This window comes from Notolepis coatsorum, assembly GCF_963971535.1.
Source record: "Notolepis coatsorum genome assembly, chromosome: 3".
In the NCBI taxonomy this organism is placed as follows: Eukaryota; Metazoa; Chordata; class Actinopteri; order Aulopiformes; family Paralepididae; genus Notolepis; species Notolepis coatsorum.
Window position 1 is genome coordinate 124,477,584 of NC_140167.1, and position 15,473 is coordinate 124,493,056.

Here is a 15,473-nt window from a genome sequence, read left to right on the forward strand (position 1 = left end):
AGCCACCCACCAAATAGCTCCGCCCATCTCCCCGTCAGAGATTAGGTTTCAGGTTACATACAAATATGGTATGTCATAAATATAGAGATGTAGCAGTACTGTCTATCTATATATATATAAAATGTTACCATGAATTGAAATTGGGGGACCCTGATGTAAACAAGACGAAAGTCTTTCTCTGGTCTCCATCATAGCAGTACTGAGCAGTACTGTAGCAATACAAATATGGTATGTCATAAATATAGAGATGTAGCAGTACTGTCTATCTATATATATGTTACCACTATTTGTAAAAGCCACAACCACGTTACCATATTTGTAATAATGTAAATCATTGTGTCGTTGTACATATTGTGTATACACCGTTAGAAGCTAACATAGCTTAGCTTGGTAGCTATTGTGCTAACAACATATCCCGACGTCCGGCTCGCTGGCCGGCATGCACGCCCGACACAAAATGGTTATCTCCTCTCTGTACACCCCCGTCCCCACGGGTACCCTGCCGGGGAGCCCATGGACGCGACAACGGCGGCAGCCGTAGGGTGCTCGAGCCCGCCGTAACGCTAGTGGTACACAATAGCTATGAGCTAACTAACGCTACGGCCGCCGCTGTTGTCGCGTCCACAAGCTCCCCGGCAGGACACCCGCGAGAACGGGGGCACACAAGGAGGAGAGAACCACCCCAAATCGAGCACTCATGCCGGCCGACAAGCCGGACACCGCGGTTGTTGTTAGCACAATAGTAGCCCACTGTGATGCACCGAGTGGGCCACCATTGATCAACATGCAGCGATGTGTAGCTTGCATGATGCGTGTGCAGTGCTTTGCCACACAGGTCTGAGAAGAGGACCTGCACATGATAGCAACCGGGAGCGTCGCGGAGCATTCAGCCTGCTGGCTACCTAGATCCACTTCAACCAGCCGAGCGTCGGGAGCTCCAGCAGCTTGTCGATGTGCTAATAGCCTGGAGCCAGCTACCGTTAGCTTGCAGAGGCTATTAGCACACCGACAAGCTGTGTAGCCAGCAGGCCGAATGCTCCGCGACGCTGGTTGAAGTGGATATAGGTAGCCAGCAGGCTGAATGCTCAACGACGCTCCCGGTTGCTAACGCCGGCCCCGGCTGGTGCTAAGTAGCTAGCGATCGCTCCCGAGTCCCGAGAGCTAACGCCGGTCTGTCTGTCGAAGACCGAGGGAACCGCATCAGGCTTCAGCTGATTAGTGATCTTCTGGACAAACCTTCCACCCTGCAGGTAGCAAGAATGGAGGCGGGCATTACTAAAACCACAGAGCCAATCACATCACTGTGCGCTATAAACAGCGCCCTGTGACGTGCACCAGGTCGTCAAATCAACATGACCTGATTTACTAGAGGCAAAGAGGGGATGGGCTGTAGCTGAGGAATTCGCCAATATAGTATTTAGGCCCAAAAACACATTGATACGAACTCCTATTACTATAATACAATGCTAGAGACTGAAAAATGACATTTATAATGCATAGCACCTTTAAATGGAATAGTGGATGTATAGTCCAAGAGGGGGTCCTGAGGGGGGGGTGGAGGGGGAGGGAAGGGGAAGGAAAGAGTGAGGAAGAGCGAGCAAGAGCACATGTATTGTATTGTATTGTATTTATTATTTTTATGTCTTTTAATCTACATTTATTTTGATTTAATTACTGGACTGTCATTATTGTTATTGTAGGAAAGCCCTGCTAATAAGACTACTTTGTTCTGTAATAGCCCTTTAATATGTTGTTGTTGACAGGAAAGGGTAATTGATTTATGCCAGTGTAATCGTTCAGCGTGATGTGCCCCGACCAAGTGTTGCACTCTAGTCTTCTGATAACGTTACTGCCCCTTTAAGAGTTCTCTCTCCCTTTAACGTGAGCAAGCCGGTCTCCGTGTTACTGTCTGACGACTACTTCGTTCTGTACCTACCCTTTAAGAGTTCCTCCCCTTTAACGTGAGCAAGCTGGTCTCCGTGCTACTGTCCGACGACGTGCTGTAGTAGTTTACTCCTGTCCCCTTGGGATAACGTGTGCGTCAATGAACGTGAGTACAGTACCTGTGCTTAGTTCTGCCTAATTCATCCCTTCAGCTTACTCTACCTTTATAGTGTGTCTCCGCTGTTCTATTCCTGTCGACGTTGTTCCCTCTGTTATTGAAACACCGCGCCGTTAGCTTAGCTACACGTTAGCCAACCTACGTTGCCCCTGCTATGATATGCTGCTGCGCTGCGTGGCTAGCTTAGACGCACGTTGGCTAGCCTAAGCTATAACTATAACCCACTCATTACCCCTAGTGAATCGAATGTATCTTACACCTGGTTTACAGTCCACCTACCTATACTGTTTACATGCACTGAAGGAGTAATTCCCTGCATAGGTTATGTAGGTTATATATACTAACTCTGGTTAAGTGAATGCCCTAGTTACTAGTTGCACTATACTACTAATGGATATTCTTGTTTATGTACATCACTACTGTGTTATTAATGTATACTGTATTGTATTCCTCTGTAGACAACCACACATGGAAATATCCCAAATACCACACACACACCTTTAGTTCCCAAATAAAAGACAATACCTGCAGCACGCCTCTGTGTGACTCAACGCCATAGTGTCCGCCAGCTCTATCAAACGCAACCCGTGGAGGCCCTAGCCCTCCGTTTCAGTTATTATTATTTCTGTCATTGTCCTGTGATTTATCATAGATTTTTACGGTTACTGTATTGTTTGTCTAGTTTTATGTTAAAAAGGGAAAATAAAAAACATTTGTTTAAAAAAAAGATAGTGTAAAATAGTATAATAAGTATAAAATAGAAAGTCAAGTACGTAAACAAGTGTAAACAAAACAAAAATGTTCAATATACATATATACAGTATATGTACAGTCTATACTTCTATATACTTCAGTCAGCTACTATACAGTACAGTGTAGAATGGTGAGGTATAGCTTAGCTTGTGGTGCCACCTTGTGGTGGTGAGGTGCAATGAGGTGCATGGGATTGATGCCAATAAATATAAAGTGTGTGTTAGGGTCTAAAGTGGGTAAAGTGGGTGCTACAGTGTGTTGTTTATTTAAAGTGAGTGTGTGTGTGTGTGCACATTGTGCATATTGAGTGCAATCTTGTACAAGAATAATGAAGTCTATGCATCACCTTAAATTGAATTAACTGATGTCTGGAATTAATAGAACAAGAGTGGATACTGCGGAGGCCCTCATCCCAGGTGTCTATTGGAATGTCCACCTGGATATCTCTCTCCCAGGACCTCCTCAAGCATTGTGTAGATGGAATATAGTGTTCTGTAAATGAGTCTACAAACTTGGATATCAGGCCTTTGGTATTGGGCTCTGTAGTCATGAGGGAGTATATCACAGCAATTGGTGTATACGTTTCAAAATTTGGAATATTTAAACAAACATCATCATCATCATAATTTATTTATTCGTACATGGAATTACCACAGTCCAACAGTACATATTCATATAATTCACCAAATACCATGGCCGAAAGGAACAGGAAGAAAAAAAAATCTTATATATACCTGCCCCTACACACACACAACACACCGATAGACTTATTGTGTAAAACCAAACAGAATATACCCATTTTGCAAAAAATGGAAACATCAACACAACCAAATTAAATCAACATAAATAAACCCATTTTGTGTATCTATCAGTCAAACTACATTTTTAGGTTATATTAGTCGTACTGGCGAATCGCGTCCTGCTCTTCGCCATCGAGATATACCTCATCTCCAGTACCTAGTGTACTCCTGTTACCTATCCACTTCGTGCCTAGTGGCACATAAGGCCTTCACAGAGCGTTTCCACTTATCTCGGTCAGCTGCCATTGTTCTTGCTTCAGGCCATGAGCTCCACCCTGCCTCTTTTCTTTCTTTCTCTACTGTGCGTCTCCAGGTAGTCTTTGGTCTTCCTTTTCTTCTTTTCCCTTCTGGTGCCCAAGTCATTGATATGTTGCAGTCATTGTTGTGGTCTTGCCTCAGTATGTGTCCTATCATCTTCCATCTTCGCCACTTCACTTCCTTGCTCAATGGCTTCATGTCGGCTCTTTCTAGTAGCTCTACGGTGCTGATGCGGTCTTGCCACTGGATTTTGAGGTTGGACAAGGTGAGAATGGAATCAGATGGAAGTTGACATCAAAACTCGACGATCTGAATTTTGCAGATGATGTAGCATTACTCTCCTCTACCAAACACCAAATCCAGGAAAAAACGACAAGAATGGAGAGAGAAGCCAGACGAGTGGGACTCAAGATTAACACCGGAAAGACAAAAACCATGAGAAGTAATGCAAGAAACCATGACAAAATCAACATCAACGACGAAGAGATTGAGGATGTATACCAATTCACATACTTGGGAGCCACCATCTGTAAAGAGGGAGGGGGTATGAAAGACCTAAAGAACAGACTATCCAAAGCAAGAGGTGCATTCATCAAACTCAAAAAGATCTGGCACTCCAACAGCATCTCAAGAAGAACAAAGCTGAGATTGTACAAAACACTGGTTGTGCCAGTCCTACTGTATGGATGTGAAACATGGAAGATGAACAAGGGAGACAACAAATCAGTCGACGTGTTCCATAACAGATGCCTCAGAAGAATCCTCAAAACCTAGTGTACTCCATCAACAAATAAAAACAAATACACCCAGCACCTGCCAGGCCCCGCCCTATTGACGTACTATATAGCACTAGGCGTGGTCACCACTCGCTCTTCCTCTATTTTCATTTCCATCATAGCGGATGCTTGCACCCTTTGCAACTAGTTGTCATGAAAAGTTTAGAGAAATTACGCAATATTGAGTGCTTACCGGAGATTTGCCTACCCCTGGAATCTTCGCGGCATGTTCCAACGACACGTCGGGTCTATCCTGATGTTTCCTCGTCTTGTGGCAGCAGATCGAGGGACAGCGTGCAAGGTTTGGCTATCGAGCCGGCTCGTACACAGGTAGGCCCTGTGTCATCAGGCATTAATGCTAGTGTTAGTAATGCTGGTTGTTTTGTTACACAACCGAGTTGTGTGTCGGCGCCAGGGGCGGGATGTTTTGGTGAACGTTCCCCTGAAGTGGACGTTTTCCAGGCGATCCTGGAGCGCGCTGCTAACACTAATGCTATAATGCTGGGTCACTGTTCTAATGTTCCCCGCCGTGGGATGTCACCGCTTTTCCTTCCTCTTAACCGGTTCATTGATGAAGGTCAGTCGGTAGCTAATGTGGGGGGTTTTGCTGAGTCTTATTTACCCTTTTTACGGGTGAATGGCTTGACAACAGGGAGAAGGGCGGGTGTGCCGTGGCTAGGTAGCCAGGTAGCATCGATCCTGTGCCCCAGCAGGGTTGAACGGTGTCCCACCCGGAAGCCGACGCTTGAGAGCGAGTCGGCCCGGCGGGTGGCAGTATGGACTGATGAGAGTTATACTGCTACAGGATGGAATTTAGCGGCGGCCAGTGTTGTGGCTCAGTGTTTCTGTCCACATTAGCGTCGGGTAGTGGGGCTACAGGACCAGCCGACGCTGAAAACATTTTGCATGTTTTTGGTGTTATAGAGATCTTGACTCAGTCGCAAGCTGTAACTGCGGGGAGGATTAGGATGCTATCAACACTTGTTAATAGGCATTTCTGGTTGGAGCAATCTCCTCTTGGGGAGGAAGAAAGGTTTTCTCTCCTCACGGCTCCTTTTTCCACAGAGGGACTCTTTGGTCGTTCTGCAGAGACGCAGGCGGTTGTTGACCTAGGTCCCACACCGCCTCACGCTATGCAGCCAGAGGTTGGAGCACGGCCTCGTCAGCGACTGTGGCGTGGCCCTCGACAGGCGGCCATGTTTCCCCCGCCAGTGGTACCCTGGGCGGAGAGTCAACAGGGGTCCACAAGGCCGACAGCCTTGACGGCCGAGGGATCGGCCATGTTGGATGTGCTCGGCTTGGAATATACAAGCCGTCGCCATTCTGCCGCGAACAGCCCGCTCCCCGATCACTCCTTTCCCCACCACCAGCGGAAGAGGGGCTCTGATCGTTTTCCTTTGGCTGCGGGCCGCGAACCTTCTTTGAAGCGCATGCGGCCCCACGTTTCGCTTCTCATGGGGACAGGGGCTGACACCCAGTTGATGGCTGAGCCTGGGTCTGTCTGTGAGAATGTTGTGCTGTCACGTGGCTCCCGTGCCACACGTTGTGCGATTGGTGAGCCTGGTGTTACGGCTGCCATTATTTACAGTGGTCAGCAGGGGGACTCGAGGCCTCTTCGTATGAATGCTCAGCACGGGTTACCCCGACCTCGCCTTCGCCAGGCGGGGTATCACGTTGATACCTCCCACTCCCGTGAGATCGGCAGTGGTCTGCAAAAAAGAGGCGTGCGTGATTTGGGTGGTAGCAATATCACTGCAGGGCTACGGTGTGTAGGAACCCATGGGGTCCTCACGCCTTGCATGTCTGGCTGTGGAACAACTCCTCAGCATGTTCTGGAGGGGTGTTCAGTGGGGGAGCGTGTGTCAACTAGTTTGATGGCAGCTTCTCCCGTATCAAACCAGCCCTTTCTGTCGGGGTCCCCCCTTGGGTGCGAACGCCCTGTCCGCTTTGGCGGTTTCAGAGGCTACGCACAGCGGGAGCGACCGGGCCACCTATCTGCTGTTCCTTGTGGCCCAGCGTCAGTTGACGGCGGGTGCACTCTGGGATTATTATCACATATGGCGACAAGAATGCCATTTGTTGGGATGGGTAGAGAGAACGTTGAGGCGGGGGCTTGTTTTGCAGTTCGCACAACCCCACCCTCTGTCCTCAGGTTTGGTGCAGACCCTATTGTCAGGGTCAGCAGCAGTGACAGCTCTGGCCGACGAGATCCAATCTCTGTTGGCGAAGCAGGCCGTAGTCGTGGTCCCGAGAGAGGACGCAATGTCAGGCATCTACTCCCGTTATTTTCTGGTGCCCAAAAAAACGGGAGGGATCAGACCTATACTGGATCTGTCCGTGTTCAATCGTCTGATTGTGGCGACACCATTCAGATTTTCATATCCCGATTTTCCCTCCTCACAGGAAGTTCCTACGGTTCCTGTTTAAGGGCGTAGCGTACGAATACCAGAGATTGCCGTTTGGCTATTCTCTGGCTCCCCGCACATTCACCAAGTGCGTAGAGACTGCGCTGGAGCCTCTACGTCGTCAGGGAATACGAATTCTATTCTATCTCGACGACATGTTGCTCCTCAGCCGGTCGGAGGAGGTCGCCAGGTCTCATACCAGGCTGGTGGTGGAATTCCTCACCAAGCTGGGTTTTGCTGTGAACTGGAAGAAGAGTACGCCTCTTCCCAGTCAACATGTGGAGTACTTGGGCTTGACTCTGAGGTCAAGACCCATGATTGTAACCCTCTCGGAGCAACAGAGGGTTTCTATCCTCCACGCGCTCGGGGGTTTCCGTCCTGGAGTATCCTCACCAATGGGGTCCCCATGGGCAGCAGGCGTTCACACGTCACGGGTTCACCGACGCTTCCCTCACGGGTTGGGGAGGGACGTGTCGGACCGACGCAGTGGGGGGCAGCTGGACGATCCATGCTGCCCGGTCTACCCTGCACATCAATGTGTTGGAATTGAGGGCGGTCCTCCTGGTCCTCAGACGGCTCGCCCACTTGGTGGTAGGCAAGCACGTTTTGGTCAGAACGGACAGTATGACGGCAGCGGCGTATATCAACAGACAGGGTGGAATACGCTCCACCCGTCTGCACCGGGCGGCGGTCGAACTCTGGCTATGGGCATCTCGCAAGCTGTGCAGTCTGAGGGCGCTCCACATCCCTGGCAAGGAGAATGTGGGCGCGGATATGATGTCACGGGGCGGTCCTCGTCACGACGAGTGGGAACTGCGCCAAGACATAGTCAGGCAGATCTGGGATCGCTTCGGGGAAGCTTCAGTGGATCTGTTTGCGAGCAGACACTCTCACAAGTGCCCCTTGTGGTTCTCGGTCAGCCGGGAAGACAATCCGGACCCGGGCACAGCTGTGTGGTTCCCGGTCCTGATCCAGCTACTGGTAGCCCCGCCGTGGCCTGTTCCTTGGTCGGCGAGGGCCCTCTCTCAAGCGTACAAGTCGCTGTTTCAGCCCCCGGTGCTGGGCCAGCCTCTGATGGTTTGGCTGGTGAGAGGGTGAGTCTGGAGAGGATGGACCCTTCTGTGGTTGACACCATCCGGAATGCGCGTGCTCCCTCCACTATCGCGCTTTACGCGGGTAGGTGGCGTATGTTCCAAGAGTGGTGTAAGGCCGGGGATAGGGACCCGGTGTCCTGCCCCCTGGATGATGTCCTTATTTTCCTTCAGTCTCTCCTTGATAGACTGTCGGCTTCGACGGTGAGGGTATATGCGGCGGCTATATCCTGTTATCATGAGGGGTTTGAGGGTGTTGTATTGTTCAGCCACCCTCTTGTGAAGTGTTTCCTGCTTGGCGTTCGACGCCTTAAGCCGGTGAAACGCTCTCTGGCTCCGGTTGTCCTTGGCCCCGTTTGAGCCTCTTGAGCAAGTGCCGTTGGAACAGCTGTCGTTCAAGACTGCGTTCTTGCTGGCCATCACCTCCGCTAAACGCGTGGGTGAGCTTTGTGCTCTCTCGGTGCGGCCCGAGTGCCTGTCTATTCGTTCCGATAGCGGTGCCACTCTGCGGCCTAATCCAGCCTTCGTGCCAAAAGATATTTATAATAGTTCTTTCCACTCCAGGGATATTATGGTTCAGGCGTTTCATCCGCCTCCTCACGCTAGTGAGTTGGAGGCGGGCCTTCACCTGTCATGTCCGGTCCGGGCTTTGGGGATTTACCTCAGCCGTACTCAGGGCCTCAGGGCTACCGATCAGCTCTTTGTCTGTTACGGTGGCTCTCGTGCTGGTAAGGCACTGTCGAAACAGCGCCTGTCCCATTGGTTGTGCGAGGGCATTGCCCTTTGCTACACGTTGGCCGGGATGGCTCCCCCTGGGGGCGTCAGGGCGCACTCCTGCTGGGTGGGGCCTCGGTGGAGGACATCTGTGCTGCGGCTTCATGGTCCTCACCGGGTCCCTTCGTAAGGTTTTACCTCATGGACATGACCGGGGATTCTGTCTCCCAGGCGGTTCTGAGGTCTGGGACCTCTCCTGCTTCCCGTCCTTTGGTGGGGTAGCAGGGGTGTGTGGGTGTGGGCCACAATATGTTGTGTCACACGTGGTTCCGCCTGTGCTGTGCGTTCAAGAGGTTCTAGTTCCCTCTTGTTCGCACTCGGTGGAGTTGACTGCCCTCTTCATTAGGAAGGATGGGGTGACGGGACTCCCCTCCCCCCTGATGTTGGCTTTCGGGTCCTCAGGGGGTGCATTTGTCGGTCCTCGCGTCTGCTCTGTCCCCATATCTCGATGGCGAAGAGCAGGACGCGATTCGCCAGTACGACTAATATAACGATAGGTTATGTATATAACCTAGTTATATGAGTACTGGCTGAGCGTCCTGCTCTTAGCTTGCCCTGAGGTCCCTTGGGGAAACTTTTCTTTGGAAACGTTTTTTTCCGAGGAAGAGCGAGTGGTGACCACGCCTAGTGCTATATATTACGTCACTAGGGCGGGGCCTGGCAGGTGCTGGGTGTATTTGTTTTTATTCGTTGATGGAGTACACTAGGTACTGGAGATGAGGTATATCTCGATGGCGAAGAGCAGGACGCTCAGCCAGTACTCATATAACTAGGTTATATACATAACCTATCGTTCATTCATTTACACACACACACACACACACACACACACACACACACACACACACACACGCACACACACACACACACACACACACACACACACACACACACACACACACTTATATAATGTATTATACTTCTATATACTATCTAATTTCTATTTTATTATAATATAACTATCATACTATTTATTCTACACCATATTGGTACAGTATTATACAATATTTTAATATATTATTATTTTATGTTACGCTGCTATATACTATATTACTATACTCATACTGGCCTACACTGCAACTCTATGCTACGTCATTCTGACACGCTAAACTGCAATATTATACTAAACTGTGCTATACTGTCTATGTATCTTTTCTTTGCACAACCTTTTGAAGTGAAATATATTAGTGGAACTCTTTTCATCGTTTTGCAAAGAGTTCCATAGTTTGATACCTATAACTGAGGTGCACCTTTGTTTTAAGGTTGTTCGTGCAAATTGGTGTTTAAAATTGTATTTCCTTCTGCTGTCATCTGGACAGGGAACGAACAACCTCGTATATTTGCTGGTAATACTCTGCATTTTGCTCTAAACAAAACTAATAAAGTCTGTATTTCAGCTAACTCTTTAAGTTTCAATAGTCTGGATTTAATAAATAATTCGTTGGTATGTTCTCTTGAATCTACATTGTGAACTATTCTTACTGCTCTCTTCTGTAATATGAATAATGGCTTTATGTTTCTTTCATACGTGTTACCCCACAGTTCCTAATTTGTAAATATCGAAATAAATCAGTTGGGGGGAGCTCATATTTATGCTGGAGTTGGGAAAATTTGGCAAAATGACCATCTATGTAAAGGTCTTCTATAGAGACTATTCCTTTTTCCTTCCATTTGAAAAAAATGTGGTCTGATTGTGAAGGGGGGAAAGCATGGTTATGACAGATGGGCGTACAGACCGATGTCTCTGGTCATTTAAAGACTTTTCTGATCTGGTACCATATTTTCAACAAGTTCTTTATCATAAAGTTGTCTTTTATAGCGGCCCCAAGGGATCTTTTTTGTTGCAAAGAGAAGTGCTGGGAGAGAGATACGTCTACTAGCATTCTGTTCTATGGCCAGCCATGCAGGGGTGGTAGTGGTGGTCTCACCAGGGTATGAGTCCTGCCAGTAGACCAGAGCTCTTGCATTGGCTGCCCAGTAGTAGTGTTGAATCATGGGTAAGGCAAGGCCTCCCATATTTGTAGGCTTGCACAGGTGATTTTTGGAAATACGGTGTATTTTGTATCCCCAAATGAAAGGCATAATAAGAGTGTCAAGGGACTTAAGAATTGGCAGGTTCTGGAACAGATATAGAAATCTGGGTAGAGTGACCATTTTTATTGCATTAATACGGCCTATCATAGACAATGGGAGAATTCTACATTACATTTCAATTTCTCTAACATTGGTTCATAGTTTAATTTATACAGGAGTTTGTGATTTCTAGGAACAACTCCAAGATAGTACATTTTATCTGTAATTCTAAAGGGCAGGTTCTGGAGGAATCCTGAATTCAGGCCGTCAGTAAGTGGCATAAATGCACTCTTTTGCCAGTTTATAGTGTATCCAGAGAGTCTGCCAAATCTTTCAACAAGGTATAATAAAGGCGGTAGAGATTCTTCTGGGTGTGACAGGTAAACAATCACATCGTCTGCGTATAAATAAATGTAGTGCTCAATTCCACCTAGTTTCACAGGTGTAATGGAAGGGTGGTTTCTAATGCTAATGGCGAGGGGTTCGATTGCAATGGCAAAGAGTAAAGGAGTTAATGGGCAGCCTTGGCGTGTACTACGGTGAAGGGCAAAGGGTGGTGATTTATTGCAGTTGGTCAGGACTTATGCAGTGGGGTGAGAGTATAGCATTGCAACCCATGAAGCAAAGTCCCTGCCCAAACCAAACTCTTCTATCATAGACTGAATATAGTTCCACTCAACTTGGTCGAAAGCTTTTTGTGCATCAAGGGCCAGGATAGCTGTGTTTATATCTTTTTTATATTTGCCATATGTGATGTTCAGTAGTCATTGAACATTGAAAAAAGAAAACCTCCCCGGAATGAAGCCGGTTTGATCAGGATGAATTATGGCCATTATACATTTATTGAGCCTGTTAGCTCTAATTTTGGTGAACACCTTTAAGTCATTTCCAAGGAGGGCAATAGGGCGGTACGAGGAGGGGTCAGTTTCTTCTTTACCTTTTTTCAAAATTAAAGATATATTAGCTGTGTAGAGAGAATCAGGTAGGCATTCAGTTTGTACGGAATGTTTAAACATCCGCAACATTAAGGGAGCAACATCTGCAACCAGTGGCGGTGCGTATCAGACCCGGGCCGGGGGCGGGGCCACATGACCGGGCCCTTTAAAAATCGCTCAGTCGGACTTCCGGTTTGACTACAATATGTAGTGCACGCGTTTGGTAACAGCTCCGCTCCCGTCACCGTTAATTTCGTTCAAAAACATTATTTTAACAAATACCAATGAGATTAAACCACATCGTATGTATTAATAGGAACTTCTACTAACTATATCAAAAGACATAAAGACTCAACATGGATGCTAAGGATAAGAAAAAGGGTGGAAAGAAACACGAAGCAGGAATTCCAACGGCGCCGATTGAGACACGTTCAAAGAAAATAACAGGCAATGCTGCGGCGGATCCGTTGCTGACAAGCCCCGATGGGGGGAATATAATGGAGAATATACCGGGACCAACGGCGACTGGCTCCGAGAGGGAGACAATAGATGACAACATAACGGGAACGACAGGAAAAAGTACCGTGAAGGATAAAGCAGGGGATTTTGAGAAGATAATCGCCAACAAATCCATCTGTTCCCTCACTGCACCTACAATATCAACTGACACAGGCAGTGCAATTACACAACCCGACTTCAACTCTCTGACTATCCTGATGAAGGAACAGATGGTCGCTTTCAAATTACACGTCGCACACATCGATGCTAAATTCGAAGAGGTTATGAAAGCGGTCGCTGTACAGTCCGTGCGAATCACGACAGTGGAGAATACGGTGACAGAAATTACACGGGTAGTCAAAGAGAATGAGATGGATTGATAGAGTTAACGAATGAGATAAAAAAGGTGGAAGAAGCATGTCGGAGGAAAATACAAGAAGTCAAAGATGAAGCGATGGAGAGGCTGCTCGAGACCCAACGGTACTACAGGCAAAATAATATCCGCATAGTGGGACTTGATGAATCAGTCAATTGCACAGACGACAAGTTTCCAACAGTGTTAGCAGAGATTTTGGGTAACAACATTCTAACCACAGAGCCGATAGTGGACCAATGTTACAGAATCGATACTCGAGAACAAAGAGGCAATGGTCCGAGAGTCATCATGGTTACTCTGCGCAAGACGGTATTAAGAGATGACATCATCAGAGGTGCACGCAACCAAAGGGGGAAACTGAAATATGGTGAAAATTCAATATTTATCTACGAAGATCTATGCAAAGAGGCCATCGCTCAGCGTTTCCCCTACAAGGAGGTGATGCAGAGATTGTTCAAGAGTGGCCACAGGCCAATGCTAAAATACCCGGCACTATTATCGATCGTGGGAAAAGACGGCCGGAGGGAAGGAATACGCATGCCTAAAGCCGCCGAGGAATACTTGAAGCTACATGGAGCAGGTCCCCCAGGGCAGAACACAACACTGTCTCGCACCAGATAAGCCTACTCATCTCTCTCTTTCTCTTTGTATTTCAGTAATTTTATTAGAATGACTTTACCACGACTCAACAAAAGTAGCAGATTATATGCATGCCGGCAACACCAAGGCACAAGGTGTATAATATGGTTCGTAATGCATTATATTTACAGACTTCTGGTCTCCGTGGAGACAAGAATCTATCATAGACATGGTGAACAATCTGGAATATTCTGGGCTCATCACTCGACTGCTCTGGGACACAAAGGAATATCCCGAAAATACTAGTAGTCAGGAACCCTGGGTAGGAAGATCATTCTGGAACACAACAGCAGTCTGTACGTATTTACTAGGGTATTCTACAACCTTCTAGAATATAATGCACCATTACAACGAAGGCCTGCAACTTTAACATTAACATCCGGTGTGTATAAGCATATGATCAATTGACTGAAGTTTAATCAGGCCTTAATAAGGCTTTAAAAAAAATCAGCCACATCTAAATGTATGAGCACAACAAGGTTATTCTAATATTTTAAATAATCACTCCACTGATTTAGAGATTGGCACAATGTAGCTCTAAAAGTCTCTGTTTTTCTCTTTTATCTCTGTATTCAATTTTATTTTAGTGGTTTTTCCACGATGAGTTTTATTTTAGCTCTCACTCCCTTTTTTATCTTTCATTGTTCTTTTCTATTTTTCTTCATTTTAAGGTGTTAGTGTTTGTCTCCAATCTTTTCCTTTTTCTGATGTTTCCTACATAAGTTAGTAGAAGGTTCAAATGAATATATCAATGAAGGTATTATTTTTTTCATTTTTCATAATATTGTTAGTACATTAAGGGAAGGCGCAAGACCAAAAGCGACATTCTATTGAATTAGAATGAAAGTGTTAGATCCTATGGCAATTAGCATAGGAAGAGTAGGATTACAAAGCTCAGTTTGGGCAATCCGGTGGCCTAAGGGAGGGAGTCATATGCGGAGGATGTGTCTATGGAACACAGGCCTGTACGACTCTCTGGGGGAGGGGGGAAAAGGGGATTTTTATTTGTATATATTTATGTTTTTAAGCTCGGCTCTCAACGGGACCTCAATAATTGGATGTACATCTATTGTAGCTTCGCACTCCAGAAGCATTACCAAAAACTACACAACAACATGTATAGATTATGGCTAGTTTGAATATAATGATATGGAACACTGGTGGGATAAATAAACAACACAAACGCAAAAGCATGCTCACACTGATGAAAAAAGAACATGTGGACGTGGCTCTACTAAGCGAAACGCACATTTTAGAGAAAGACATAGATATGTTAGCGGACAACACATATCATAATATTAGTCACTCTTCTTTTGGTACGAGAACTCGAGGTGTAGCCATAGTCGTTAGACGTAAGTTGAATATTGAATTAAAGGGAGTATGGTTTGATGCAGATGGTCGTATAACTATAGCTATGATTGTACACAAGAACAGGAAAATAGCGTTGGCAGCGGTATATGCCCCAAATTTGTACGAAGAGGGTTTCTTCACTACACTAACCAATGCAATGTTAGACCTTCCCGATTACTCATTTATAATAGGTGCGGATTTTAATGCCATTTGGAATCCAAGGATGGACAAATCTTACCTCGCCTTTTCCAGCGAACAAAAGAATTCATCTAATGCATTAAAGGATTGGTCGAAGATTACAGGTGTAAATGACTTATGGCGATCACTTAATCCCACGACCCGAAAGTACTCTTGTCGATCTGCGAGACATAACACATTATCCAGAATAGATTATGTCTTTGCATCCCCGAGACTATTTGATAACTATGAAGTGGAAATGATACCCAATGCACAACACACCATCAGATCACTGTTATTTACTCCTAAAAGGAACATTTGGTATACTATCTTCCCGAGCCCCAAGATGGCGATTTAACTCGATGCTGCTTAATAACAAGGAATTCATTACACAACTCAAAGAAGCTCTTATAGTATTCCTACGGGAGAATGCAAACTCGGTGCAAGACCCCAGAATAATATGGATGTCGGTAGAGGGAATGATCAAGGATTTCACTGATAGCTTT

The 15,473-nt window shown here is 46.5% G+C and overlaps 1 protein-coding gene across 1 annotated transcript in view; it reads left to right on the top strand.

The window, feature by feature from the left end:
* LOC311225992 (dynein axonemal heavy chain 7-like) overlaps window positions 1-15,473 on the top strand; it is a gene marked incomplete at both ends in the record, with an annotated part of 810,419 nt that overhangs the window by 506,221 nt on the left and 288,725 nt on the right.